At 43.1% G+C, this 27,996-nt stretch overlaps 1 protein-coding gene across 8 annotated transcripts in view; it reads left to right on the top strand.

Annotated features, from left to right (window-relative positions):
• Positions 1-5,182: 5,182 nt before the first annotated feature.
• The window catches only part of GARRE1 (granule associated Rac and RHOG effector 1), a 73,059-nt gene continuing 50,245 nt past the window's right edge, over positions 5,183-27,996 (top strand). Inside the window, exons 1-2 of one of the 8 annotated variants that reach the window (XM_074314414.2) lie at positions 5,237-5,298; positions 22,585-22,639. The gene's annotated coding sequence lies outside the window, so the exon portion shown is untranslated. Of the gene's footprint in view, positions 5,299-11,516; positions 11,604-11,678; positions 12,020-12,066; positions 12,220-19,151; positions 22,640-27,996 lie in introns of those variants that run through there. The other 7 variants (XM_074314415.2, XM_074314416.2, XM_074314417.2 and 4 more) reach the window with 7 other exon arrangements.

The raw sequence follows: 27,996 nt of genomic DNA, 5'->3' as shown, positions 1-27,996 counted from the left end.
GCAGCAGTCAAACTGCAGGGTGGCAGTCTGTGAGTTACTCCCAGGCATTGGGCCTGCTGCCAAGGACAGCCATTCTAGTGGCCACAGTGCTCTTTTTGTTAGGGCTAATAAATCCCCTCTTGTTTCCGTGACAAGGAGTTAGGGTTATTACATTTCGATAACCAACAGGAGAGTCTGCCCATACTCAGTAAAGGGGACAGAGTTCTGGTTTCTCCAACCAAATGGACCCAAGAAGGTCTCTTATGCCCCTCAATCTTGGCCCCTTGCTGAGCTGACAAATCTGAGGGATTGCTCATTTAATTGTTCAGAACTCCAAGTGTTCACGTCCAAACTCTTGATAAGGCCACAGAATTGACTGGAAATTGGCGTCTCACAATTCCTGGGAGAATTGTGAGTCCTGCTGGATGGAGACCGCTGGGTAAACACACTGAGCTAGGGAGGTGCCCGCGGAAACTGAGGAGAGCAGAGCCTTGGCTTCTGCCGGCTGGGAGATAGACTGGAGTTGCCCCTGGCTTTCTAGCTTGACCTTGAGGCTGCAGCCCCTATGGCTCCACCAACACCAGAACCTTGCCTAATTCCCCTCCCAGCACACCTTTCCTTCCTTTTCTGTTCATAAGCCCGACAGTCTGTGGGGACTGGGGAGTATCCCTCTGCACTGTGAGGCCCTTCACAGCTGAAGGGCACAGCCTCCAGGACACAGCCCTTCACAGCTGAAGGGCACAGCCCCCTAGTCCATCCGCAGCTCCCCATACACCCAGGGGCCTCTGCTTCACCAAGCCCTGGAGAGTCCTCATGAAGTCCCCTGGCAGCTCCTCCTGCCTGTATCTTATGTGTTCTCTAAGTTGGCACCAGGCATCCTGTCCTGCTTCCAGGGGAAGGGGCCTGGAGTCCTGGAGTCCAGCCCACCCATCAGGGATCTCCAGGCCCCTGGCCAAACCGAAACCCTTGAAACAATCAAAGGCAACCTGGGATCTCAGAGGTGGGGGTGAGGCAAAAGCAGGTGGTTCTGCATGGCCAGGGCCTCTTGGCCACAGCACAACCATTCCCAGCCAGTGGAGGGTGGAGTGGAGACAGGACAACAGAATGCTCAAATAGCTACGTATAGAGGAAAGGGAGGGGTATGGAGTGACTTCCTCAGGGAGGCAATCTGGAGACTGAGGGAGAAGTTTCCTCTTCAGCACATGACCCACGCCATCCTCACCCCATTTCCTGCCTTGGCCATGCCACCCGAGCTAGACTGGACTGGCTGGCCTCACGCTAGCCTCTTGTACTCAGCAGACAGCCAGCTGCTCTGTGTGTGGAACGTCTGGCCAGCCGTCTCCAGACTTTCTGGAATGCAGCTACCCTTCCTGGGGCTCACAGCCCATCTTGCAGTTTTCACACTCTACCCAAGGGAGACTGATAAGGAAAAGTAGAAAAGTTACTCTCTCCAAACTCAAGACCATTGCCCGTCTCCTCCCTTTCCCCCAACACTTGGCTGTGAAAACTCTGAAGACTCTTCTTTCAGGCAGGCTCACTAAAACTAACATGTGAAAACCCAGCTTGGAAGCCCTGCCATGAAGAGTACACAAGCCAACAGTAAGAACTTTGGCTGCTTAAGAAAATCCGTTCTCTAATCCCTTATGAGCCCTCTAGGGGGGACGTTCGCATTCTGAGGAATGTGGAGCCCTCATGAAAGCTGGCCATAGCACATCTTTTTTTCTTTTTTTCTCAGCAAGGGGAGGCATCTCATGCCAAGGTCAAGGAGCATCTCTGACCCATCTCACTAATGCAGGGCTCTTCAGTCATTGAGGAGCTCCTGAATCCTTGTTCTGCTCTCTTCTCACGGGCAACGGCCTCCAAGGCTATCATCCATCCACAGACTCTGGCTCCAATTCTGCCTCTAACCAAACACACAGGGTGCTGGGTGGATTCAGGAACACACCCTGTTCCCTGGCCTGGGCCTTCTTGGTCTCCGAAGTGCCAAATGGAGGTGTTGGTCTAGCAGTCTCTGGGGTGCCATCCCACCCCTGTGTGCATGTGGAGGCTCCAATCATAGCCCTCTCTGCAGAGCTGGAGGATCACAGCTTCCGTCCCTAAACATCAGTGCTCCGGCCTCGATGGACAGCCTGGCCCCATCTCCAGACCCGTTGGGGTCCATCCTGTTTTCTCAGCACACTGGTGCAAGAGCACTTAGAATAAAGAGGTGACATGAAGTGACAAATGTCACCACCTGTGTAGTGGGTCCGTGGGTGTCTTCCCCTCCCTCTCCCTATGTATGTGTGTTTGATGAGTGAAAACGAGTTGTTCAGACCTCTAGGAGTAGGCTAACTGTAGATGTGCTCACAAAGCAGACTTGCTATGTCCACAATACAAATGTCCTCAGTTAATTGGAGAGGTCCAAGGCCGCCTGGTGCTCAGAGTTCCACAGAGCCCACCCAAAGTTGGCACTGTTCACACTGAGCTCAAATAAGAGTCACATATGGCTGAATGGATCTCCAAAACCTCCTGGCCCTGGATTAAAGTCTATAGAAGGGGCCCAGAGGGTGCCAGTCACAAGCGGTTTCCAGCACCTTACCGTGGAACCATGATTGGAGTGAACTGAGCAGTGATGGCTGGGCATGTGGGTCAGAACCTGCCACGTGGGCAGGGAACCTCTTTAAAGTCTCATCTGGTGTTTACCAGGTGCCTTTAGACATGGCCCCTGGAGCCTTCTGGGGCCTGTAGTAGGAGCCAGGAGGACCTCTGAATAAGAGATGATGGGTTTGTGCTGAGACTGCAGGAGACACAGGTGACCCACTCAGAAGCCAGCCACCATCATCTCTGGGCCCTTTCCAGCCTACCTAGGTAAGATGACACCAACACCACGGAATACTTCTCCAACCCAGCTGCTCTCTTCCACCTCACATCCCTCCTCCCATAGCTCCAGTTCCGCAGCCCATCATGTCAGTAACACTCTTAGCCGTCTCTCTGTTATTCAACCCCCAGGTGAATCTTTGCTCTGCCTTCTTCACTTTTACCTGAAAGTTCCCTGGGGCAAGTCACTTAATGGGAAAGAGGGTTGGACTCTGAATTAATGGTTATCAACCTGAAATAGATCCTCAGGACACTTTGGAAATTCTATCACATTTCCTGTCAACTCACCTTTATGCTTCCAGACCTTTTCCACTCTTCTCACACCTCTGTCCTCAAGCTGCCCTCACTCTTTGCTGCAGCCTGAGGTAAACCCATTGCCAAGCATTTTAGATGCCCCTCCAGCCTTTTCAGAAACTCACAAGATAAACCAGAGCATCTCTGTCCTGTATACTGTTTCTTTTTGTCCAGCAGATCCTCCTCTCTGGCATTGAAACATGTTTAAGTCTCTTCCACCCTAAACAACTAACCACCAAATAGCCTCCCCTCAACCCACACCCACCTGCAGCTCCTACTCACAGTTCAATGACCACGTGGGCCCCAGTGACATCCCCAGGATTCTTCCGGAGCTCCAAACCCACATCCCCATCCACCTGTCTGGTGCTTCCTCTGATGCCACATTCACAATAACATTCACGGCCTTCTTCCTATTTTCTACGCTTCCAAAAATGGTCTTGAGGGGCTTCCCATTACTGTGAGTGTCACCACTACAATGGCTTGTCCCCGAGGCCCAAGAAAGATTTAGGATTCCCTCCCTTTCCGGACCCTCCTATCTATTTCATCGCTGGCTTTATTCCCCATTGCCACTAGCATAGTCTGAGTGGCTTTGAAAGTGACGTTCACATACCCACTAGTGTCAGAAGAGGAAGAGGAAGAAACTATTAGAACTTCTCTATATACTGTTCTTTTTAAATTTTTTATGTGTGTTTCATAATGTAAATAGTATATTAGTAGTGCAGTGCATAGATATAATTTATAAATAAAATCTAGGTGATAATCAAGCTTTTTTTGATAGCTGTTCAAAAACCAAAAAAACGTGGAGGTCCTGATCTAAATCAGGATCACCTTTTGCTTGGTCAGTGGAAATAGCCTCCTGACTGACCTCTATATCTATTGATTGATTAATTCTGGTAAAATATACACAAAACGTACAATTTTAACAATTTTTAAGTGTATAGCTTTGTGGCAGTAAGTTCACCTTGTTGTGTAACCAACACCACATTCACCTCCAGAAGTTTTTCATCTTCCCAACCTTAAACTGTGTACCCATTAAATATAAACTTCACATGTTCCCTCTCCCCTGCCCCAGTCCCTGGCAACTACCATTCTACTTTTTGTCTCTATAAACTTGAGGACTCTAGATACTCATATAAGTGGAATTATAGAATATTTGTGCTTTTGGGACTGGCTTATTTCACTTAGCATAATGTCTTCATGGTGTATCCCTTTGTAGCATGTCAGAACGTCCTTCCTTTTTAAGGCTGAATCATATTCCATTGTGTGGATATTTTGTTTATCCATTTATCCATCGACGGACAGCTGGGTTTCTTCCACCTTTCTGATTATGAATAATGCTGCTGATATAAACATGAGCATACAAATCTACATTCATACTTGCTTCCCACAATGTAATTCAAGTAATCCTTTCAAATCCACAAGTACGGTAAAATCACCCCTTGCTTAAAACTCGGTTTTCCAATACTCTCAGGGAAGACCTCCCCATCCTAGTTTCTTGAATACGAAGCCGTTGAAAACACCTGCTGTTTCTTCCGCGGAAATGTCCTTTCCTCCCTGCTTCTCCAAATTTTATTCTTCTCCTTCCCTTTAGGACCTCAACTCCTGCCCATTTCCTGGGCGAAGAATTCCATGATCACCCGCCTGCACTAGGTCAGGGGACACCCTCCCTCTTCCACTTTCCTCTCCTACCACTTGTCACAATTGGCACAATACCATCACGCTTATTTGTGACAATTTTATTACGTTTCCACCACCAGAGAAGAAACGTATGAGTGCGGGGGCATTATCCAGTCCTACAGTGCCTGTCAGGGCCTGGCATCTAGTCAGCGCTCAATATTTCAGTAATAATTTCAATAACAAATCCGTGAGGACGCAGCTGACTCCTCTCTTTCCGAGGCCAAACCACGAGGATTGGGGTGGCCCTGCGGGCTCCGGCCGCCTGTCCTCAACCCCGCCCTAGTCGTCCCACACGAAGGTCCTCGGTCCCTAGGGAAGGAGGTTCTGGGGGCCGCCCCCGCCCTGCCTGCGCAAGGGGGGTTCCGCTCCGAGCCTCTGGGTCCGCAGCCACCCCGGCGTCCGCTTGGGGCGGGGGCGGGGCCGGGCCGGAGACGTCACTTCCGGTGTACACAGCCGGTCCGGGCGGTGCGCTGCGGCCGGGGCGCTTCGCAGGTGAGGAGCGGGCGCGAGCGGGCGCTGCCTGACGCAGGCGGGCTGGGTTGGGGGTAGCCGGTGGCCGGTGGGTCGCAGCCGGTGTTGGCCACTGGACTAGCTCGCGGGGCGCCGCTCCGCTCGGGGCCGCAGGGCGCGGGGCCGTAGTCTCCCGCCCCTTGCCCGTCGGCTGTGGAGGACGCCCGGCTGTGGGGGCACTGGCCGGCCGGACGGAAGCCCGGAGGGGCCTCCTGGCTCGTGCCCGGGACCGGGGGGTGCGGGCGGCGGTGGGTTGGGGGCAAGGAGCTCCCTCGGGCCGGCGCCGAGACCCGTTCCCGGAAGCCCGCGGAGCAGTCGGTGGAGGGACGGCGGCCTGCGGGAGGCCGGGGTCCGTCGGGACTGGCTGGGGACGTGGCCCTCACGCCGCCCCGCGGCTGCCCGGCGGGCTGCGCGCACCTTCCCCGCGGTACCCGGCCGCCTGAGAACACAATTTGCCGGCTGGGCTGAGCCAGGTGGCTCAGCCGGGCCGGGAGCGGTTCCGCGGAGACCCCGGGAGGGCCCACACAGAGGAGGATGAAGGACCCACGCGCGTGCGGCGAGCGCAGGGTCAGGGGTGTGTCTTCCTGCTCCGTTCCCGGCGAGGAAAGAAGCATGCCTGCTTGGCATGATAAGAATTTTGTTTATACTCCTTATAATATTTGCCAGATAAACACTCAGCTGGGGGGGGGGGCGCTTTGCAAATAGCTTGTTCCCGCCCCTCATCCTCATTATAATACCTATTCATTCTCCTCTCCTCGCAATCAAGACAACAGAAAAAGTATTGCGATACTACTTTGTAAAATGACAGTCATCCGCCAAGCTACCAAGTGACAAACATTACTTACATTTTGGTGATATCAATAAAAAGTAGATATGTATTACCACTTTTATGGGCTTCATAGTATATACCATTTGTATATCATAATTTAATCAAGCCATACTGCTGAACATTTAGATTGTTTCCAATTCGTCACAAGATAAAACAGTTCTGCCAAAGGATGTGTCTGATTGTTGTTTGGGGATAAATTTACAAATGAGAGAAAAGGTAGCATTCATTTTAAAAATACATAGTATTTTTTTTATTGACTTGTTTGAAAAATTCTGTCCATCCCAGTGTTATAAAATATTCCATCCATGTTTGTTTCCCATTTCACGGTGTGTGTGTGTGTGTGTGTGTGTGTGTGTGTTTTCCTATTTAATCTGCTTAAAATTTGACTTTGGTTTAAGATATGAAATATTTTCCTAATGGGTTAGTTGTCCCAAGTTTACTGAAAAGTTATAACTGCCATTTTATTATATTTTAAACCTAAAGTTTTAAGTATGTGTTTGTAAAGAACTACTTACAGACTTGATATTTAGATTTCGTGAATGCTGATTTTAAATTCACAGTATTTTTTAAAAATCATTTCCCTTTACAAGTTCAGGAAATACTGCATGTTTGAGTTTGTTTCTTTTTTCCCCTTCTTATCTTTTAAAGTAAAAAGTGTAGTTTGTTGCTGTTTCATTTGCTTTCTTTCTGACAAGATAACAAGCCATATGAAGAGTTGAGGTTTGTTGTGGCAACTTTTCAGTCTGGCATTTGAGATTCTAATCTTCCTCTATTTTTGCACACCAATACGTAGGTTAGCATTGGAGACCAAGATAGAAAAGTTCTCAGATTCCCTTGGCAAGCCTAGATTTTTCAATCTAAAATTATCTCTGGATTTTTGGAAGACAGCATGTTTTAAGCATCCTCTTTGAAAAATTTAAAACAAGTTGCACATGATTCTGCTGAAAATTTTGCTAAGTGTTTATTCTGTTGAAAACCTGAAGTCTCATATACCAGAAGCTTTGTCAAGTGGGTCTTCCAAGTCTGTAGGAGAATGAATAATTGTATCTGAGAGTTAGTAGGCATGGGTTGGGTGTTCATTTTCTTCCTTTCCCTCCTGTGACTTTGTCCTTAGTGGAAAATGATGACCTTCTTAGGTAGACAGAGAATGTTGGCTTGAATAAGGAATTGCTTTATTTTGGTGTTACAGAAAAAGCAGGATGCCATTTTCCCGTAGTGTAAGTTCTCAGAGAGCCTGAATGTGTCAGGGGTTGTGCTTCCGGGGTCTATCTCTACTGAGACTGTCCTCTTGCGGGTCCCCTAATTGATAGATGCAGTGGCTGCTGCTTACTCATTTCCCTTGACCTTCACCATATAAATATTTGGCATCGTGAGCCACCTTTCTTACTTTTGTGAATGTCCTCTTGGTTGGCCTTCTTGACTTGGAGCTGCTGTGGTCATTTTCTTTGTGACTGTGTTTTTTCCATTTGTCTTTGTTGTTTCTCTTCCCTCCCATATCTGCCCGGGAGCATTTTCTGAAACCTTGCTTCATGCCTTTACCCCTTTTCCCAAATACACGCTCCTTTCTACTCATTTGGTATGTGACTTGTAGGTAGAGATGCACTTCATCTCCTCACCCTGCCTCCACTCAATGACCCCGACTCAGACTTTGCTGCAAGTAATTTCTTTATCTCCCTCTAACTGACCCCTGGACATGTTCCTGAGGCCATGCTTTCTCCAGGTGATGGAGCCCCTCATTGCTTCCTAAGGTGGCCTGTCCTTCAGGATCCTAAGATTCTGATTAGCTGATACATCACATCTTTCTTCTTGATTTGGGTTATATTTGCCATTTGCTTTCTAGCCCTACAATTTGATTTAAATTTTGTACCTTTGCTCTCAGGGACTTTAGGCATAATCTGGTCCCACCCTTGATGAAAAAGATGAGACCCGGTGCATTTAGTCATGAATTTAGTTAGCTCATATTTATGGAGTAATTTGCAGAATAGCCCAGTTGTTGTACTGGAAGATTGGAATATAGAGCTGGAAGGCCCAGCCTGGGGAAGAAAACCAAATCAGCAATTGCCATAAAGCATCATTAAGTGCCTAGAAGCAGGAGGCACATATAAGTTCCACCAGGTTTTAGAGATCTTGCCTGTTTCATTCACTGCTGTTATCTCCAGGGCCTAGTTCTGGGAACAATTAAGTTTTTGTTGAATGAATCTGATCATCTGAGAATGAATCAGAATAAATGTTACACAAATCAGCTATCTATAGAAAAGATACAAGCCAAGAGACATTTGGTAAATGTAGTTGGAGAATTTCAGGGAAAACTTTAAGTTCAACCAAAATGACCCAGTTATAACCCCAGGAAGGCATGATTGGAATGTGTTTGTAGCCTTAATGCTTAAACTTAATGTTGTATCCTCAGAAGAAAGACTGCATTTCTAGAAGGAGAGGGTTGGTATGTGTCTGTGGAAGTTGGGGAGGTGGGTCCGAGAGAGGAATTAGGTGATGTGTCCATAGCATTGTCTGGGGCTGTAAGCAGAGGAACTGTGCTGCTCCTCACTGGGTCTCTGCCCTACCCTTCAGGTGGGTGCATCCCTGTTGAGGCCTTGAGCCGGGAGAATCATTCCCTTACTCTGCTTCCATGCTCTTAATACCCTCTGATTAGAACGTGAGTTCACACGAAGATTTCCTGCCAAGGAGAGTGTGAGTGGTTGAGAGCTCTGCATCCAGACTGCTTGGGTCAGATCCTGGTCATGGGAACAAGCTGGACATTCTCTCTGTTTCCCCATCTGTAGAATGGGGATAATAGTAGCACCTTCCTGTTTACTGCCCTGCACCTACTAAGGGCTCAGTAAGCATTCGCTTGCACCAGTATTTATAAACTTAGTAACTGCCCTTCTGGTTAATAACATCCATCATCTTGGAGCTTAGATAGCCTGAATCAGTTCCGTTGAACCTGCTTGCTCCTGGGTGCACTGACAAAGCTGAGCTCCAGCATGTGGAAGTCATGACAGGCTCTTCCCAAACTGCTGGAGCAGAGAACCCAGCTGCCGTTGTCAGGGAAGACTTCCTGGAGGAGGTTGTGCTTGAGCTGGGTACTGTGGGAAAAAGTGAGTCCAGCACCACAGTGAGGGGAGCAGACTCAGGCAGGGTGATCACGCATGCAAACGGGTAGAGGTGAGCGAGCCTGAGGGATGTGAGCTGCTGCAGAGGTAGGGTAAAGGGTGGACAGGTGGCAACAGAGGAGTAGAGAGAAATGAGATTGGAGAGGAAAGTGAGACCAGCTCTTGAGGAAATAATGTCTAACTCACAGGGTGTTAACAATGCACCAGGTACAAATATGAATCCCTTAGACTCACTGTGCTAGCCAGGTTTGGTGCTAAGTGCTTAGTGTACATCACCTTGTTTAGTCCTCCTAATGGCTCTGTGATGTAGATACTTAGTATTAGAGGAGAAGTGACATGTTGAATGTCACTTGGTCGGTATCTCTTGATTCAGCCTTACACATTTCTGCAAGGTTGATCCTTGATTTCTTTTTTGTGATTCCTGTTTCCTGATGAAGCCAAGCCCACCAAGATCCTCTGACTTCATGAAGCCATCTTGGGTTAAATTGTGACAGTGTGTGTATCTTAAAATCGAATAAAACAGCATAGGTGCAGATACACATCGAGCTGAGAGAAATTATACCATTCAGTGAAAAAAGCAAGATGCAGAACAATGTATGTGCACGTTGATGTGGGAGGGGGGTGCGGGGGGAGGAACTCACCTGAAATAAGTTTCTAAGTGCAGGAAAAAATTTCTGGAATAATGGAAAAGAAACGCTGGTTGCCTTTGGGATGAGTCCCCAGAAATCTAGGCTGTTAGACCGACTTAGCTTTTCTTGCATACTCTTTTGTACAGTATGATTTTTTTCACTGTGTATGTATATTATATTTCAATTAAGAAATAAAATTTAAAACATTTTCTGTGTAGATAGCAGTCATTTAGAGAGAGAATATAGCATAGAGGTTGAGAACAGAACTCTTACCTAGATTGCTTGGGTTCGAGTCCTGCCTCTGCCATTTTACTAACTACTAATCTCTAAATCTTATAACCTTTCTTGACCTCATTTGACCCTGTCTGAAAATGGGGAAGTAGTAATACCTACCTCCTGGTGTTATAGTGAGGCTTAAATGAGTTAATATTTGTGAAGTCCTTAGAACAGTTACTGACAGGTGTGGGGTTTTGTTGGTCGTGGTGTTATGGCCCTGTACTGTGTACGACCGCGATTGTGACGATGTGTCCAGGCTGTCTGTGGACTTACAATTCATTCAGAAGGGAAAGCATGCAAAGCTAAGACGAGCAATGGCAGTGGAGGCTGCTGGAGCTCAGGACAGGCTCCATGGGAACTGAAGGGGCCCAAGATGGTTTCATCGAAACAGTGAATCTTAAATAAGGGTCACTTCTAGAAAAAGTGAAAGGAGAGTAAAGGGCACAAAGGGACTTGTTCCAAAGGTGATGTGTGTTCCAGATGGACTGAGGTAGAGGAATGAGCTAGGAAGGGGCTTTGAGGAAGATGAAATTGGGATATGTTGTGTGACGGCAGGTCGTGGTCACATGGCAGAGTTTTCCTTAGCATATATAAAATAATGAGACGATTTATAAACGATGACATCTTGGGCTTGATGAAATGTGATAGCTCTACCTTGATCTCTCAAATGGTACGGTGTTTCCGTGTAATTTACTTAACGAGCCCCTTAATGTGGGGCATGTGGGTTACCTCCAGGTTGGTGCCTAGGACAGTGTTGTTAGTGAGCTTCCTGGGTGCAGGCCTCCATGTTTACTGAGTCTGTTTCTAGGATTCATTTCTAGATGGTCTGCTGGCTTTTTTTTTCTTTCTTTTTAACCATTTTGACTATGTTCCTTGTGTCTAGGCCAACTGTCAGATAAGATATGTGCTTTTTCAAATTGGTAGTTGCGGAGTGTAGATTAGAGCAAAATGTTACCTAAAAAAAAATCTAATTCATTAAAAATGATTTGAAGATTAGGTGCTCGTGAGATTGTAATTATGACTGGGGATCTGAGAAGACCTTCCCCAACCCCACTCCCAGGTCCGAGAGGTGGATGTGTGTGCCTTAAAACAGAGGCAAGCTTGCTTGGTCCCAGACTTCAGTACTTGCTGCAGGCTGTGGTGACCTAGACAGGGAGAGGCGAGAAAGGGGTCCCTCTCATAAGCTCACAAGGACCTCTCCTGCCCTTGGGTCTCCAGGTAGGAGAAAATGTGCCGCGTCCTTGTGCGTAAGTGATTTTGTCGTTCGAGGCAATCCCGTCCTCAGCAGTGTCCAGGTTCTTCTAGCCTGGGGCTGAAAGAGGAGGGCGTAGTGGGCGGGGAAATGCGAGGAGCAGGGATCTGCCCCCCTCTGGAGGACACAGGGCAGCACTCCCTTTAGTTTGTTTCCAGGACTTCGGGAGTTGGGGCCAGAGCTGCAGGAAGGTAAGTACAATGTTTGAAAGTTGTTGTAACTATGCAGTATTTGGGGGCGAAAAAGTTGGTGTTTTTATTAATAGTAGGTCAGAATAAAGAATTTCAGTAGATGATAAAATGCTGCCCTCCTACTAGTTCCCAGGCTCTTTCAGAGCAGTAGCTTCCACTTACTCAGTGAGACTCGATATGCCAAGTGTTGTCCTTTATGGGTTTAATCCTCATCACTGAAGATATCGAGGCATGAGTTTAAGTAACTTGCCTAAGTTTGTAGAGTTAGTAAGTGCCATTCGTTCAACTGGTAATTACTGAGAGGAGGAATTCATGTCTAGGTCATTCAGACTCCCAGATCCATACCCGGAGCTACTGCAGTGTGGCAGGGCCTGTTTCCGTGAAATCTCTGTGTATCAGAGCATCTTACCTCCAAGGTAAGAGCATGAGCATTTTCTCCTTTTTCTTCCACGCAGGCTGTAAGTAAGCTCCTTGAGAACAGGCATTTTGTCTCATTCACCACTGCGTCATCCCCAGTGCCTGGAGCAATGCCATGCACATAGTAGGGCCTCAGCAAATGCTTGAATATGTGAAGGCTCCTGGCCTAGATAAGTGGCAGAGCCTGGAAGCCAGTCAGGTGAGCCACTGCAGGCCTGCTGTCCAGAGCTGTCTGCTCTGCCTGTGGGAGTGATGGGGAGGAGGCTCCTTGAGTGTCCTCATTGCTAAATGTTTCACTTGCTGGGAGGTTTGTAGGGAAGAATGGGTTCCCTCGCTATGACTCTGTTTGCTGTTCTTTGTCAGAGATGGGAAGGGTTGCTGGGTGTATAAAATTGGAGTCAGTGTTCCCACCCTGGAGGAGGGAGCTGCTACAATTATCCATTGATAAAATTTTTCATGAGTTCCTTAAATTTTCAGAAATGGTTCTGGATCTAAAGTGTATTTATCTAAAATTTATATAATTCTTCTCTGTAGTAAGAGAAATAATTTCCAAATTACAGTTTGATTTACCCATTTGTATGTAAGCTTCTTGACAAGTAACTTGTTTTTCCCATTTGAGATCAATTTTGGGTAGGTTCCACGGTGCAAATTGTTAAGAATAAGTAGCACTGTAGAATTTTAAGTTTTCTTATGTAACTTCCTAATGGATACATTAGTTTTCACTAGTTAAGCCTTTTGGGTTTGTTTTTTACAAATTTGGAAATTTTGGATAACTGGGCTAAAACTAGGTTTAAACAGAGCTGAGTGGGTCAAGGCTTTTTCATGCTGTAACACACTAACAAAAATGAACTGCAGGTTTTTAATACATGTAGGAATTTTGGAATTTTTTTTAACAAATTGTGTTTGAAAAATTACATCAATGCTTTGTGGTTTTAAAAAATGATTTACTTTAAAGTAGTTATTCTCACTCCTTGATTTACACTTGAATTTCTATCAAGCAGCACAATTTGTTGTTGGGAAGGTTTTAATAGTGCTTGGGTTTGTTTGATGTAAAAATTTTTAATGGTCCGAAGCCATTTTAGTTTATAGATAAAAACTTCATTTCACCTTAGCAAATTTTTAAGGAGGTTTAAGAACCACCCTTTGGTGATGTGTGGTTGATGTTTACAGATAAATCTTTTCTTGGCAAGGCTTTGTCACCTCCCTCCCACTTTTTCCTTCTTTTGAAAATTTCTGTTTAACAAAGAAATTTTTGGACTCATAGAGTGTTCCTCTAATAAAATTATTTCAGAAGTTCTAATACTTGTTTTAACGGCAGTAGGCATTGAGAGTTGGTCTTTGCACTTCATGAGAAAACTAAACATGCGTCTTGGAATACAGTAAGATGATTTCTTACCAGGAAATTAGACAGATAGCTAGGTCTGTCCTCAGCAGGACTAAATTGTAATGGATATTTTTTCACTAAATTTTCACCATTTTTCTTTATGTGAAACTGAATATATGGTGACTACCTTCCATTTCATTTATTTTTCTGTTTATTTATGTAGTGACTATTTAAAAAAATAAACTAGCCTTTGATCTTCCTTTTTTCTTCCATCCAAAATACCCTCAATTTAAATAAAATTTAAACCTGCCCTTCATCTATATGACTGTTCAACCCATTTGGCCTTTTTTTTTTTTTTAACCTGTGTTATTTTGAAACTAAATTTCACCTTTGTTGACTTTGTAGTTAGAAATTTTTTTTCTTCTGCTTAAATGGAATTATCAGTTGTTTGAAGATTACCAAATGTAAAAACGCTTCAGATCTGCTACTGATAACTTGCTTTGTTTTGTAGAGGAATGTCATATTTTGTGGGGATAAATTGTTACTGAGCAAGTGTCAACACAAAAGACGTCAGGTGTCACCATGTGGAGACGGACCAGAAGCTCCTTGACCATGGGCACTTCTAGCCCTGTATTCTGGGGGCCTCGAGCTTTCAGGTGCAACTCACAAGATTGACCGCTGTTGGTGGGACAGGTGTAGAAGCATCTTTATTTGAACTATCAAGCTATGATTAGAATTATTTAGAATTCTATGATTAGAATTTTTATTAGTAGGGGTTTTTCTACCTACTTGAGTTTTCATAACTCAACATAGGATAACTTAGGCTTCCAATTTTGTCAACCGATCAATTATTTAGTAACTTTTTGTTTTGTTTTAAACAGTTTTAGTAGCCACTTTCCGACTAGAAGAAAAAGAAAATAGTTTAATCTCAGCCTCCTTACAGTTTTTTCATTGACGTATTTTACTCTGATAGGACTTTACTGTTGCAGGACTTTTCACATGATTCTTTAACATGCTTTGGTATTAATTCCTTGGAAACTGTTTCTGTATAATAGGCTAGTGTCCAGTTTTGCACATAGTTTTCTTTGGGGACAGTCTGGACTTGGTGGACCCAGAAGTGTCACTTCCTTTCCTCTGGCCTTGGCTCTCCATGCCTGCCTTTCCGTTTTCATGTTTTAATGGTACCCTCCCTGCTCAGTGATTTGTGTTCAGGAAGCTGGGCAGTGATTACTTTTGTTTCTGCTTTGTGAACTTCCTCCCCCACTTCCTATTTTTACCGAGCAACTACAGGAAATGAGGCAGCTCCCTGGCTGGCTGCTGCTGAGCCTGACGTGGGGTGGGAGAGGACAGGCCTTAGGGCCTGAGCCACTGAAAGCATTTTCCACCTTTGTCTTTTCACTACCTTCTTCCTGTAGGAATCATAGGAACACCATTGGGTTGAGATGACAATATGTCTTGCTCAGCCTTTTTTTGGTGGGGTGGGGGGTGCTGCTCAGTTGGAGGAAAGAGCTTTTGTGAAGTAGGTGAGGGTAACCGTGTGGGTGGGGCACAGTGGCCCTGTGGACCAGCTGCGGCTGCTGTCGTGGGTGAATAGCGTGGCAGGAGCAAAGGGGCTGTTTAAGGGACCTCTTGCAAGTAAGGCTGGAAAGGTGGATTCTGGTTACTTTGTGGGGGCCTTGACTGGCAGGCTTGGAGTGAACGGATGCCCTCTTGAGATCTCTGACAAGGACCTACGCCTCCTTCCTTTAAATTCATGGCATTTGTTTTCTAAACCACTTTCTTAGCATTGACCCACCTCTTCCAGCACCGCTTAGGGACCTGTTGTAACATAATTTATGGGGAAGTTTGTATCATCTTCCCAGAAAGAAGTAACTTTTTATATATTAGGTAACTTGAATATGGAAGGAGCTCACAGCATTTGTTTAGCAGAGTTGCTCAATAGAGGGACATTGTTGACCTGGGTGGATATTTAGGTGGACAGGGACAGGGGGCCATACTGCGCATTTAGGACATTTAGCAACATTTCTGGCCTCACCCACCAGCACCCCCTCAGTTGACAACCAAGAAACGTTTCCAGAATGTCCCCTGGGCAGGTGCGTGTGTGTGTGATCATCTCCACCTGTTGAGAACCACTGTGTGAAAGGATTGAATACTGATTCCCTAATGTTGTGAAATGGAATAAAATAGAATGTTTGGTTCCTTGGGATTGGAGCCGTTTGTTAGTTTCTATTCCAGTATCTGCCATTCTCATTCATTGTTGGTGTGCTACTTAGGTTTTGCTCTCATCTATCAGCCAGCGTTGGGGTACCTTCTGTGCTTTCACTGCAAGAGCTGGGGCCCGAGCCTCCGGCAGCCTGGCTTCTGTCCTCACAGACGGCATTCTCCCTCAGCCTTAAATGCTCGCCTCAGAATGCTAGTTCCTTGGAAGCTGAACGGTGCTGGTATAAAAGAGAGAATGAGAGGCGTTTAGGATGCAGCAGTAACGGTAGCCAACATTTATGGAGCCGTTGCTGTAGCACAGGTGAACAGGATTGAACTGTGAACTGTGGTGGACAGGACTGGCGGGACTGACTATAAGGGGTGGAAAGGTAAGGGAACGGACAGGGGTAACACCTGAGGTTTAGGCTCAGGGTGGGGAGTGCCTTTAACCAAGGCAGTAAATACAGCAAGAGGAGCAGGGGATGCGAAGATGACCAGGTAAATTTGAAGGACCTCAGGAGACGTCTCAAGAGTCTAGTCTTGGGAGATAAGGGTCTTGACTGCAGAGTTGAATTTGGGTATCATCAGCGATGGAATGAGCTTGAGCCCCTAAAGAGAGATCACTTTTCATTATTCCAGATCAACTTCCTGTCAGTCCCAAGAAGCCTACAGCTTTAAACCATCTCCTAAGAGTGAGAAACAATGTCATGGGCTAGATATTTGATAGAGGTGGAATAGTACAGTGATGGAGAGCTCAGCCTCCGGTGGCAGGCTCCCAGGCCCCAGATCCAGCTCTGTCGCTGAGTACCTACCACCTTATCCATGTGGCAAGAACTTGAAGAACTCACTTAACCTCTTTAGATGCCTCACCTACTTCACAGGGTCATTATGAGCATTAACTTAGGTAACAAATATGAAGAGCCTAGCGCAGTACCTGGCACGTAGTCTCCGTCCAGTTCCTGTCAGCTGTTTTTTATTTTACAGTTCTAGTGAGCATTAAATGGGATTATGTACCTAAAGCTCTGCGTATAGTGCTACAAGGTGGATACTTTGTAGGCTTTTAATGAATGGTATGTTTTGTTGAGAAGGACTCGTATGAACATGGTATGCCATCAGTAGCTTTTTTTTTTTAAGCAGAACCTTATTTCTAGCACTTAACTACTGCCTCTGTGAATGGCAAGGCTGACCGTATGAATGCGGTATAGAAATAACCATTAAATCACACTAAGAATGAACTAATCGTTCAACACATATCTGTTCAGTGTTTACAATGTACTTAGCCCTCTCAAATATCTTGAATGAGCTCAGGGAACTTGGGGGTTGGAGATGGCTGAGAAAAACACAAAGGAAGCTGGCAGCTGTGATATAGTATGTTACCATACAGCAAAGATCATGCTAAGACAGGGCCCACACCCAGCTCTTAGGGTAGCACACAGAGGCCCGCCAGCTCAGTCTTATCAAGGTGGCTCGCCAGCGGAGGTGGCCTAAGTTAGACGTCCGCGAGACGTGAGAGTAAGCCGGTGAGCTTTCCAGGCAGAGGAAGCTGAATCTGTAGGTGGTGAGCGGGAAGGTGGCACAGGCAAGAACTGGGCAGTGTTGGGCAGAGCTGGGGGCGGGGGCGGTGGGAAAGAAAGTTGGGAAGGGTAGTGGAGAGCCATAATGGATTTTTAAGCAGGAGAGTGGCATGATTAAATTGGCTCTAGAAGAATCACACAGCAACCAGAGGGGAGCATTCCAAGCATTTCGAAGATCACTCACGAGGCTCTCTGTAATTCAGGCAAGAGGTAAAGCTGGTCTGAACTTTGGATTGGCAGTGAGGATAGAGGGGAGGGAAAAGACCTGAGAGATAGGCAGGCAGGAAAGGGATGACTAAATGATTGGATGTAAAGGAGAGTGATAAATAGAGGATAATTCCCAGGTTCCTGGCTTGTTCAAGTAGGCAAATGGCGATACCATTCACCAAGACAGGGAAGGAACTGAAAGACTGGGAGAGTTGGTTTGGGGCATGACTTGGAGACCTGTCCAGTCGGCTGTTGAATATTTGGGATCTGGAACACAGGAGAAACCTGGGTTAGAGAGATGGATTTGGGGGTCCTCCCCAGGGAGAATATGTTGATCTTAGAAACGGGGCACAGCGTCGAGCTCTGAGGGGTCACACAGTACTTCAGGTCTGTCAAGGAGAGGGTGCTTCACAGAGGCAACTAAGAAAAGCCACAGGGGAAGGAGAGCTAGGAGAGCGACCGTCTTTTCATATCCCTCTTTTTAATGTGGTGACATAGAAGGGGAGCCAAAAAAGGAGAATCACAAGAGAGAGAAGAACTGAATCTTTGTGGCATTTTTTTCTTGCCTGGATAGATATTTTTAATTCATGAATGTTGAGAATAAAATTCTTCAAAGCATTTTTCTGGAGTGCATTTCTAAATATGGCTTGTGTCATTCTGAACTGACAAGGAAAAAAAAAAGCCATGGGAATGGTTGGGCTTTGAACTTCATAAACACTAACTTCACTCATCTCCCTAAAGAATTTCCTGTAGTGTCTCCACATTATCAAAGGTAGATACTTAAATTTACATTATTGTGGACTGGAGAGGAAAGAATTTTCTGTCTTTTTTTTCCTCAAGAGAGAATTGTTTGTGGAGTGGTTCATCTTTTTAAAATAACAGCTTTATTGAAATATAACTTGTACCATATAATTCACTCTTTAAAATGTGTAATTTAATGATTTTTAGTATATCCAGAGTTATACAACTACCATCACAATCAATTTTAGAACATTTTATTACTCTAAAGAAAAAAAAGTATCCACTAGCAGTCATTCCTCATTCTTCCCGTCTACCCCAGCCCTGGGCAACCATTAATCTACTTTCTGTTTCAATGGATTTGCCTATTCTGGGCATTTCATATTAATGGAATCATACAATATGTGGCCTTTTGTGTCTGGCTTCATTTACTTAGCATGTTTTCAAGTCTCAATTTATATCATAGCATGTATCAGCACTTCATTCCTTTTTATGCCTGAATATTATTCCATCATTTGCCTGTATTACATTTTGTCCATTTATTAGTTGATGGACATTTGGGTTGTTTCCTCTCTTATTATTATGAATAATATTGCTCTGAACTTTCATATACAAGTTTTTGTGGAGATGTGTTTTTAATTTCTCTTGGATGTATACATGGTTGTGGGATTACTTGAATACATGGTAATTCTAAGTTTTTAAGATGCTGCCAGACTATTTTCCTGAATAGCTGCACCAGTTTACATCCCCATGGACAATATATGAGGATTCCAGTTTCTCCACATCTCACCAACACTTGCTATTGTCTGTCTTTTTTATAACCATCCTACCGGTTGTGAAGTATACCACTTGTGGTTTGGATTTGCATTTCTCTGATAACTAATTGTGTTGAGCACCTTTCAGTGTGCTTATTGGCCATTTGTATTGTCTTCTTCAAAGGGTTCATCTATATTTGATCATGAGTTTGGCAGGGTAAATTTCGTTGTAAAACCTGAAACTAAAAGAGTAGATGAACATACTTGACTAGAGAAATGAGAGAAAAGTGTGTGTGTGTGGGGGGGTGGGTGTGAAAGAAGTAAACAGATGTAAAAGATAAAGGACAGGCTCCCCGGAGAAATAGCCAGCGCTCTCTACCCATATCGAGCCTGAGCTTGAGAAACAGGGTGCTTGCCCATCCTGTTACTTAGCTGTGACTTCGGAAATAGAGACCGTGATCTCGGCTTTGTTCCCCTAGCACCTGTGCTAAGACCATAGACGCTGCAACCACTGCCCGGTTTCTGCAGACCAGTGGCCTGACAAGTAGAGAGGGAGCTTGCCACATGGGTGATCCAGATGGAAACATGTATCAGAATTTCCTTCCTTTTTTAAGCTGAATAATAGTCCATTGTATGGTTATACCACATTTTGTTTATCCATTTGTCAATGGACATTTGGCTTGTTTCCACCTTTTGGCTTTTATGAATAATGCAGCTATGAACATTGGTGTACAAATAACTGTTCAAGTTCCTGCTTTCAGTTGTTGCATGTGTATACCCAGGAGTGTAACTGCAGGATCATATGGTAATTATCTGTTTAATTTTTTGAGGAATTACAATGCTGTTTTCCATTGTGGCTGCACCATTTTGCATTCCCACCAGCAACACACAGGGTTCCAATTTCTTCACATCCTTGTCAACATGTTATTTTCTGTGTTTTTTTCTTCTTTTCATAATAGCCATCCTGATGGATTTGAAGTGGTGTCTCATTGTGGTTTTGTGTTGCATTTCCTAGTGATTAATGATGTTGAGCATCTTTTCATGTGCTTATTGGCCATTTGTCTATTTCTTTGGACAAACTACTATTCAAGTCTTTTGTCCGTTTTACAATTAGACTGTTTGGTTTTTGTTTTTGAGTTATAGAAGTTTTTTATATATTCTGGATCTTAATTCCTTTTCAGATAATATGATTTACAAATATTTTCTCCCATTCTATAGGTTGCCTTTTCAGTCTAATGCTAGTGTCCTTTGATGCACAAAAGTTTCAATTTTGAATCTGATTTGCCTGTTTTTTCTTTTGTTGCCTGTGTTTTTGGTATCATATCCAAGAAATCATTGCCAAGCTCAAACTCACTAATTTTTATATATTTAATGAATTTTGCTCCAGAAGAGTTACTCTTTTTGATGCTTAAGTTGTCCCATTATTGGGCATTAGTAGAGCTTATTCTTCAGGTTAACTCTGGGTCCTTGTGATATGAGCCAGGTAGTAGTATTACATGGGTTCCCTGCTTTCTGGCCGGATAAAAATTCCGGGGCTTATCTTTTTGTTTCTGATCCCAGATCTAGAATCAGGCATTTCCATAAAGAGCTCTGATTCTTTTTGGTGGGAAATAGTATTAGGGGCATGCACTGCAACTGGGATGTGAAGTCCTTTAGGTCTTTTCCATAAAGTAAATACGTACTTTTTGGAAAGAAAGATGAATCATGATTTCATATTGATATTTCAAATTCAAATAAAGGATTAAAGGATTTTATTTATTTGATTTCATATTCGTGTCTCTTCTCCTTTGACAATAACACCAGAGAGTTACAGTCAAAACACTGTTTTAACTTTAAGTAAACCTCTATGTTGTTATGCCACCACTTTGATAAATAGTTTAGGTTCATTTGTCTGTTTTTCATTTTTAGGGATTGTTTCCCTGTTGATTTACTTTTAAAAAATTATATAAAATATTTACATGGTTCTAAAGATCCAACTCTAAAGCAAGGTAGATGAGAGAAGTACGACTTCCTTCCTTTCCTTTGTTCTTCTCTGTACCTCATAGGTAAACATTGTTATTGGTTTATTCTTCCATTGTTTACTATATTTTGTCATGTATAATGTGCACGTTTTTCCCAAATTTGTGAGGGGAAAAATAAGGGTATTATGCATGGGTAGTACTAATTCCATATCTATGTAAATGTTTTTTTGAATTCTTTTATTTATGTTTATGAGTTGAAAGTGTCACTCTAGAAATCAATAACAATGTCCATATGCAGAATGATACCCTGGAATACGATAATTGGTTTTGTTGAATTTACGACAAACTTGAAACAACGAAGAGTTCTTGGCCTTCTATGATGTGTAAATATCGTAAATTTGTTACCGGTACATGAAATGTCTTGTGCCTTGTGTCTGTTCTTGTGTTTTGTAATTATTTGTTACATAAAACTTCTTGTACCATAGTATGTTAAAAAATAAATGCTAAAATTCCTTTATAATACAAAAAACAAGTACCTAAATGTAAACAAAAATTGAATTAAAAAATTACAGTGAAAGAGTTTCCTTGAAAGTTTGGACCAAAAATGGGGGTGTGCATTATACACGACAAAATAGGTTATTTTAAAAAATATAAGTGTGTTTGTGTGTGTGTCTCCCCTATACCCTACTCCACTCCCATTTTATTTCTCCCCTTGTTTTTCATTGTGGCAATCATATTTCTTATTTCCAAGAATTCCTTCTTGATTTCTGCTTCCTTTATGATTTGCTTCCTTTATGATTTTGCTTGCTTCTCAGATCTCTCTGAGGATATCAGAATTTCTTTTCAGGTGTTTTTCTGGGGCCTGAAATATGTTTCTTCTGGGTCTGATGTGCTTCTCATCTTAGTTGTCCTTTTTGTCCTCTTCGTTTTCTTTCACTATCTGGCGATCCTTGTCAATGAAAAACTGGGCTGATTATATAGGTAATTGATAAGAGGTTCCTGTTCTTCCAACGGTCCTCTTGCCTTAATAGGAATTGGCCGATGCATTGACCAGGAGTGAAGAGTATAGAGATCAGGTAGATGAACCCATTTCCCACTCCTGATTTCTGTACCTGCTGACTCAAAGCTGGGCATTTATCGAGCTCCTCCAGGAAAAAGGGTTCTGCCTCTCTGCCCACCTTTGACTCTGCATATTCTGGGAAGTGTCTACCTCTGGTCTGGTCTGTCCTGTGATACAATTAGCTGCTTTCTCTCCATCTTCACGTTACTCAAAGTGGCCAGCATTTAAATAAACTTCTCATTACTGTTATGCTGTGATTCGCTTGTGAACACATCTTTACTGTTATGTCATTGGGATTTGGGGAGAATAGGGAGGTAAGGCTACTATTTATTTAGCCTGTCGTCTTGGAATGAAACTACTTTGTGTCAAACCATTGCTGTCACCAGAACTGCTTTTCACTTCATTTTTCTCTGTTGTCTTAATGACTGAAATGGATTTAAAATTTGTTCTCTATGTTCACAAATGATAGCTATCATATCACTGAAACATACGATGCTGCCCACACTAGAATATGTGGATTTCTACTCAGGTGGGGATTGGGTGACTTTACAAGACCTTCTTGTTTGTCAGTAACTTTTCCCCACAAAAGTGGAGATAACAAAGCCTTCTTACTTTCACTTATTATGTGGGAATAATCATAAAGCATTTAGTCCTTAATATGTGCCAGATGTGATTCTTCGTGCTTTATGTGTATAAATTCATTTAACTCAATAACAGTAGTTACTGTTATTATCCCTATTTTACAGACGATGAAACTGAGACACAGAGAGGTTAAAGAACTTGCCCAAGGTCACATAGCTGGTAAGTGGCAGAGCCAGGATCTCACCCAGTTAGTCCACCCCCAAGGCCACCTTTTATCCTCTGTACTCTCCAAAGGGAAGCTCTTCAGATTTTCTCAGGATGACCACTTTTATATCTTATCATTTATGGATGTAAGAAAGTCCTTTTTACTTTGTGTAGTTTTAAGCATGTTCTTTGTTATTATTTGAAATAGAAATTACTGATAACTTTGCAGAAAGGAATCTTTTAAATGATGTAATCATATCTGAGTTCAATTTTAATCTGTTGAAAACTTTTGCAAATTGGTGTTAAAAAGATGTGACATCTCCTAAAGTGTCCTTTTCTGCTATGTGTTTGAGAATCTTAGGCAGCAGTAAAACTTACGAACACAGGACTTAAATCTTACAAGTCTTGGCTACAACTAATTTCTGAGGTCTTTCACAGTGCCTATTTATTTCCATGTAGCATGAATAGTGAGTGGATTCATAAATAATGAATATTTTCCCAGTGAAAATTCTTTTTAAGAAAAGAAATGTGCTTAGATAGATGGAACATGTTTTAGCCCTTCAGGCAGATAAATAAGGGTTGAAAGCATTCAAAAAACAGTAAGACAAGCATGGAGAAGAATTTTATTTTTTTAAAAAGTAAAAGTGATATATCCAGGTGCTTGTATACATGTTTGTGTGAATTTTAAACTTTTTATTACAGAAATGTTTATTCATTTATGCAGCAGTAGAGCGGATAATATGATGGACCTCATGTACCCATCACCCGGTTGCCAACAGTATTTTGTCAGGGGATATTATCACTGCCGTGAAGACGACTCCTTAGATGGATATTGCCACCTTCTCTGCATATTCTTCTTTGCCAAATCTGATTTGAAAATAATAGAACTTGAATGTTATTTCAGTTCCATAATATTTCCTTGAATTCAACATTGTCTAATTTTGATTCCAGAAAAGATCAGCATAGGAATACCAGGTCTGTTAAAAATAAAACAGTTTTCATCTTAAGGGGTTTGTGCCTGGAGAAGAACCCCAGGCTTGACTGTGTGACTTCAGTGGTCTCGTTAGAAGCAATTAGGATACAAACAGAAGTTTCCATTGAATTGTCCAACTAGCCCCTTGGTTCTCAGAAAGAGGGTCATTTATCACATGGGGGGAGAGGTTCCCGTTCTGGATTTTGATTGAATAGGAGTGTTGGTAAACAGAATCAGTGTCTTCAGGACTTGTGCTCGGTGCCCTCCTCGTCACTGCCAGCAGGTTTTCAGCTGAGCATTTTGGTCCTCAAATTACAGCTTGCATCAGACTCACCTGGGAAGCTTTTGAAAGATACATATGCTCTGCTCCTACCCCGAAAGATTGATTCGGTAGATTTGGCCTATACCCCAGGAATCCACGTTTCAATAGTCATTGTCTTAAGAGTGGTATTCTGATTCTAATATCAGGGAAGGAAGTCCTTTAGCCAGGATTGGTTTTCATTGACTCCTTCTTTCTTTTCATTCTAGTCTTAAAAAGGTTAATGTTAATATGGCATCTTGTGAAAAAAATTACTTGAAACGTTTCCATTCTTAATGACATGTTCAGTGGCTGTTCCGACCACCCCCTGTACACTGATATGACCTCTAGACGACTTATCGTAAGGCAGGTGCGCCTTTGGTCCTGATGCTCATGGTCTAAGGACCACACCTGGAAAATGCAGGTGCATAGGTAGTGAGTGGTGTGGGTGCAAAAGAGTCCCAGCTGTGTTTCTCTTTGGTTTCCCTGAATGCGTTAGCCTGGGCCTTTGGCCTCCGCTGCTTGGTTACCTGCTGGATCAACACTAGATGCAGGAAGTGAGGCTCGGTTTCCCCAAAGTTACCTGTTGCCACCAGCTCTCTGTAGCCTTCCTGTGGGAGGACAGGAAGCACGGGGAGTGTTGAGGGCAGGTGGTCATTCACCTGGGGCTCCAATGCCAAAACTGAGTGGAAACTTTGGTGGTTTGAGTATGTGTTTGACTAAGGAGTGTCCTTTCATCAATTTCTCAAAGAAATCTGTGACCTTTCCCTCCCCACCGCCTTCCACTCCCCCGTTCTGCATACATACAACGAAGAGCATGTCCTAGAGCAGCCTGTGTAACAATCACCTGGCCGGCTGTGGGGACTCCTCATGACAATACAGCTTCTCCTGTGTGGAATCTGAATTGCTTTTGCCGTCTAGTGAGAACTTCACAACACACAGCTGAGCTGAGTGGACAGCTATGGCCAACTGTAGTGCTTCCCCATTATTCCATATCTCCATTTCCCAGCCTCTCTTGTAGTTACACTGGTACCATGTGACTAATTCTGGCTAAAGGGCTGTGAGAGGAAGTGGTGTGTGTCACTTCCAGTGGGAAACAGTAAAAAATGGGTATGAGTTTCTTTTTTGTGTGGTAAGGTGACTATGGAAAACACAAGTTGAAGTGATGTCCCTACAAGTTGAAGAAGGGCTGCGAGACCCACATTGAACTTCATGTAGCAAGAAATAAATCTTTATTAGGTTAGGCTGCTCTTTAAGGATTTGTGACTGCAGCTTAGCTTAATCTACCTCCCAGTCTGGGTAATTTAGAACAGAATGTTTATGTATGTGTTTGGAGTTCTGAGAGTCAAGATACTCAAGTCTGATCCTGACACTATGTGGTCTAGTGCAAGACATTTAGTATCCTGGGATTTATTTTCCCCTTGTCTATAAATTGAAGGCCTTAAATTAGAGGACCTTTAAGGGCCAGGCTCTGGATAGCATCATTTAAATAGAGATTTCCAGTTGGAGTATGAAGAGGAGACTAAGTCTGACATTAAACGTATCCATGGAAACTTACCTTTTATGTACTTTTTTTTAATGTACAAAAGGTGCTGTGTACCTTTTGCTGTTAAACCAGAAGATACATAAGGGAAATGCAAAGATGAAATACATTTTTTTAAAATAACAGCTTTATTGAGACATAATTCATATATCATATGTGTTTTAGTATATTCAGAGTTGTGCAGCCATCACTACTGTCCAACTTCAGAATCTTGTCAGCATCCTAAAGAAACCCATTAGCAGTGACTCCCTGTTCCACAAATATGTTTTCTGTTTCTATGGATTTGCCTGCTCCAGACATTTCATGGCAATGGGATCATATAATTTGTTGCTTCTTCATGTGTCTGGCTTGTGGAGAGTAGAATCGCTTGGTCATCTGACAGTTCTCCGTGTAACATGTTGAGGAGCTGCCAAATTGCTTTTCCCAGTGGCAGCATCATTTCGTGTCCCCACCAGCAATGTATGAAGGTTCCAGTTCCTCCACATTCTCGCCCACACTTATCTTCTGTGTTGTTTTTTGTGTTTGTTGTAGTCATCCTGGTATGTGTGAAGTGGTATCTTTTTGTGATTTTGAGTTGTATTTCCTTAATAACTAATCGTGTTGAGCAGTTTTTCCTTCGCTTATTGGCTAGTTGTATATCTTTGAAGAAATGTCTATTCAACTTCTTTGCCCATTTTTTAATTGGATCATTTGTCATTTTATTGTTGAATTTCAAGAGTTCTTTATATAGTCTGGATACTAGACCCTTAACAGATACATGATATTCAAATATTTTTGCCCATTGTGTGTTGTCTCTTCAGGTGGTATGACCTTTGATGCACATTTTTAATTTTGATGAAGTCCAATTTTTCTAGTTTTTCTTTTGATGCTTGTGCTTTAGATGTCATGTCTTAGAAACTATTGCCTACTCATAATCCAAGATCGCAAAGCTTTATACATATTTTCTTCTAAGAGTTTATAGTTTTAGCTCTTACATTTAGGTCTTTTATTTATTTTGAGTTAGTTTTTGTATATTATATAGGGATCCATATTCATTCTTTTGCATGTGGGTATCTACTTGTCCCAGCATCCTCTATTGAAAAGACTGTTCTTTTTCAGCTGGGTTTTGGCACCCTTGTCTAAAATCAGTTGACCATAGATGTAGGGGTTTTTCTAAATTCTCAGTTTTATTCCATTGAGATCTGTCTGTCTGTCTGTCTGTCTATCTCATGCCAGTACTCCACTACCTTGATTACTATAGCTTTGTAGAAGGTTTTCAAATCAGAAAGTTTGAATCCTCCAGCATATTTTTTTCAATATTTTTTTGGCCATCTTGGGTCCCTTGTGTTTCCATATAAATTTTAGGATCATCTTGCTCATTTCTATTAAAAAACGTTGTTCAGATTTTGATAGACGGTTGCATTGAATTTGTAGCTGAATTTGGTGAAGTAGTATATTTTTAAGCATTACAAGTTTCATTCAAATAAACTTTAGAAGCATGTAAAGTTAAAAAAGCGGTTTCATGTTTATGATAATTTTTACAAATTTAGGTAAGTATACGGTTCTTTCTTGGCCTTCCAGGACCATCTGGCAGAGCCATGGCCATGGGGGTGGACTCTCAGACCAGAGGCACCAGCACGCAGCACCGAGCTGAGGAGTGCTCCTCAGGGCTGCTCAGGACACTCAGTGGGGCCAACTCAAAGCCATGGTTCTCCTTCACGGGCCACACGGTTCCTGTGTGAGCAGCCATCCTCCTTCAGCACTCCTGTGGAGCGCTTCTGTTGTACATCAGAATTCCTAAAGCCGCACTGATTATAATGGAGCGCTTGGGTAGAGATGGATATGATTGCCTCATTGTCCTGAATTTGGAAAAAGAACATCTGGGAACAGATTTCTTACAAGTAGCTGTTTGATATGTTGTTTCTTGAAAAGTTTATACAGTTTTAAGAGGCAAGATTCTCTTGAACACAGAGCTACAAAGGGTGGCCATTTTTGTTGAATTTACATGCTAGCTGAGTTAGGGTTACTACACTTTCAGAGAATGTGTTTGTATCCACAGCACTTTTCTCATCTCTTGTTCTTGTCACTTACCTTCCTAGGTTCCTTATGCCATCACAGAACCATAAAGGAGGCATGGTATTGGCCATGATGAGTGACTTGTATTTATTTTTATCTACAAAATAAGGAAAACAGAAAGAAAGAAAAACCAGTTACCTATAAGTAGACCAAACTATATACACACATAGGTTGAAGTGTAATATGGACTAAAGACAATACTCAGTAAAATACAGAGGGTGCCAAAAAAATGTATACACACACATTTTAAGGAAGGAAAAAACTGTATTAAAATTGTAATACTCAGTATATACTGATAACAAAAGAGGAATACAAGTCATGTTTGACTTCCGCAGTTATAAGAGGCTCAAAGTGGTTCCCATCAGTGTAATTTTAATACAGTTTTTTCCTTCCTTAAAATGTATATACATTTTTTGGGCACCTTTGTATATTTGAACTATTATGTTTGAAAGAACAGATAGTTCAGGCTAGTGTGAACCCTGGTGCTAGCTATGTGAGACTCA

This window comes from Rhinolophus sinicus, chromosome 8, assembly GCF_057876585.1.
Source record: "Rhinolophus sinicus isolate RSI-liver-muscle chromosome 8, RSI-T2T, whole genome shotgun sequence".
Taxonomy (NCBI): Eukaryota; Metazoa; Chordata; class Mammalia; order Chiroptera; family Rhinolophidae; genus Rhinolophus; species Rhinolophus sinicus.
This window is presented reverse-complemented; position numbering and strand designations above follow the sequence as displayed.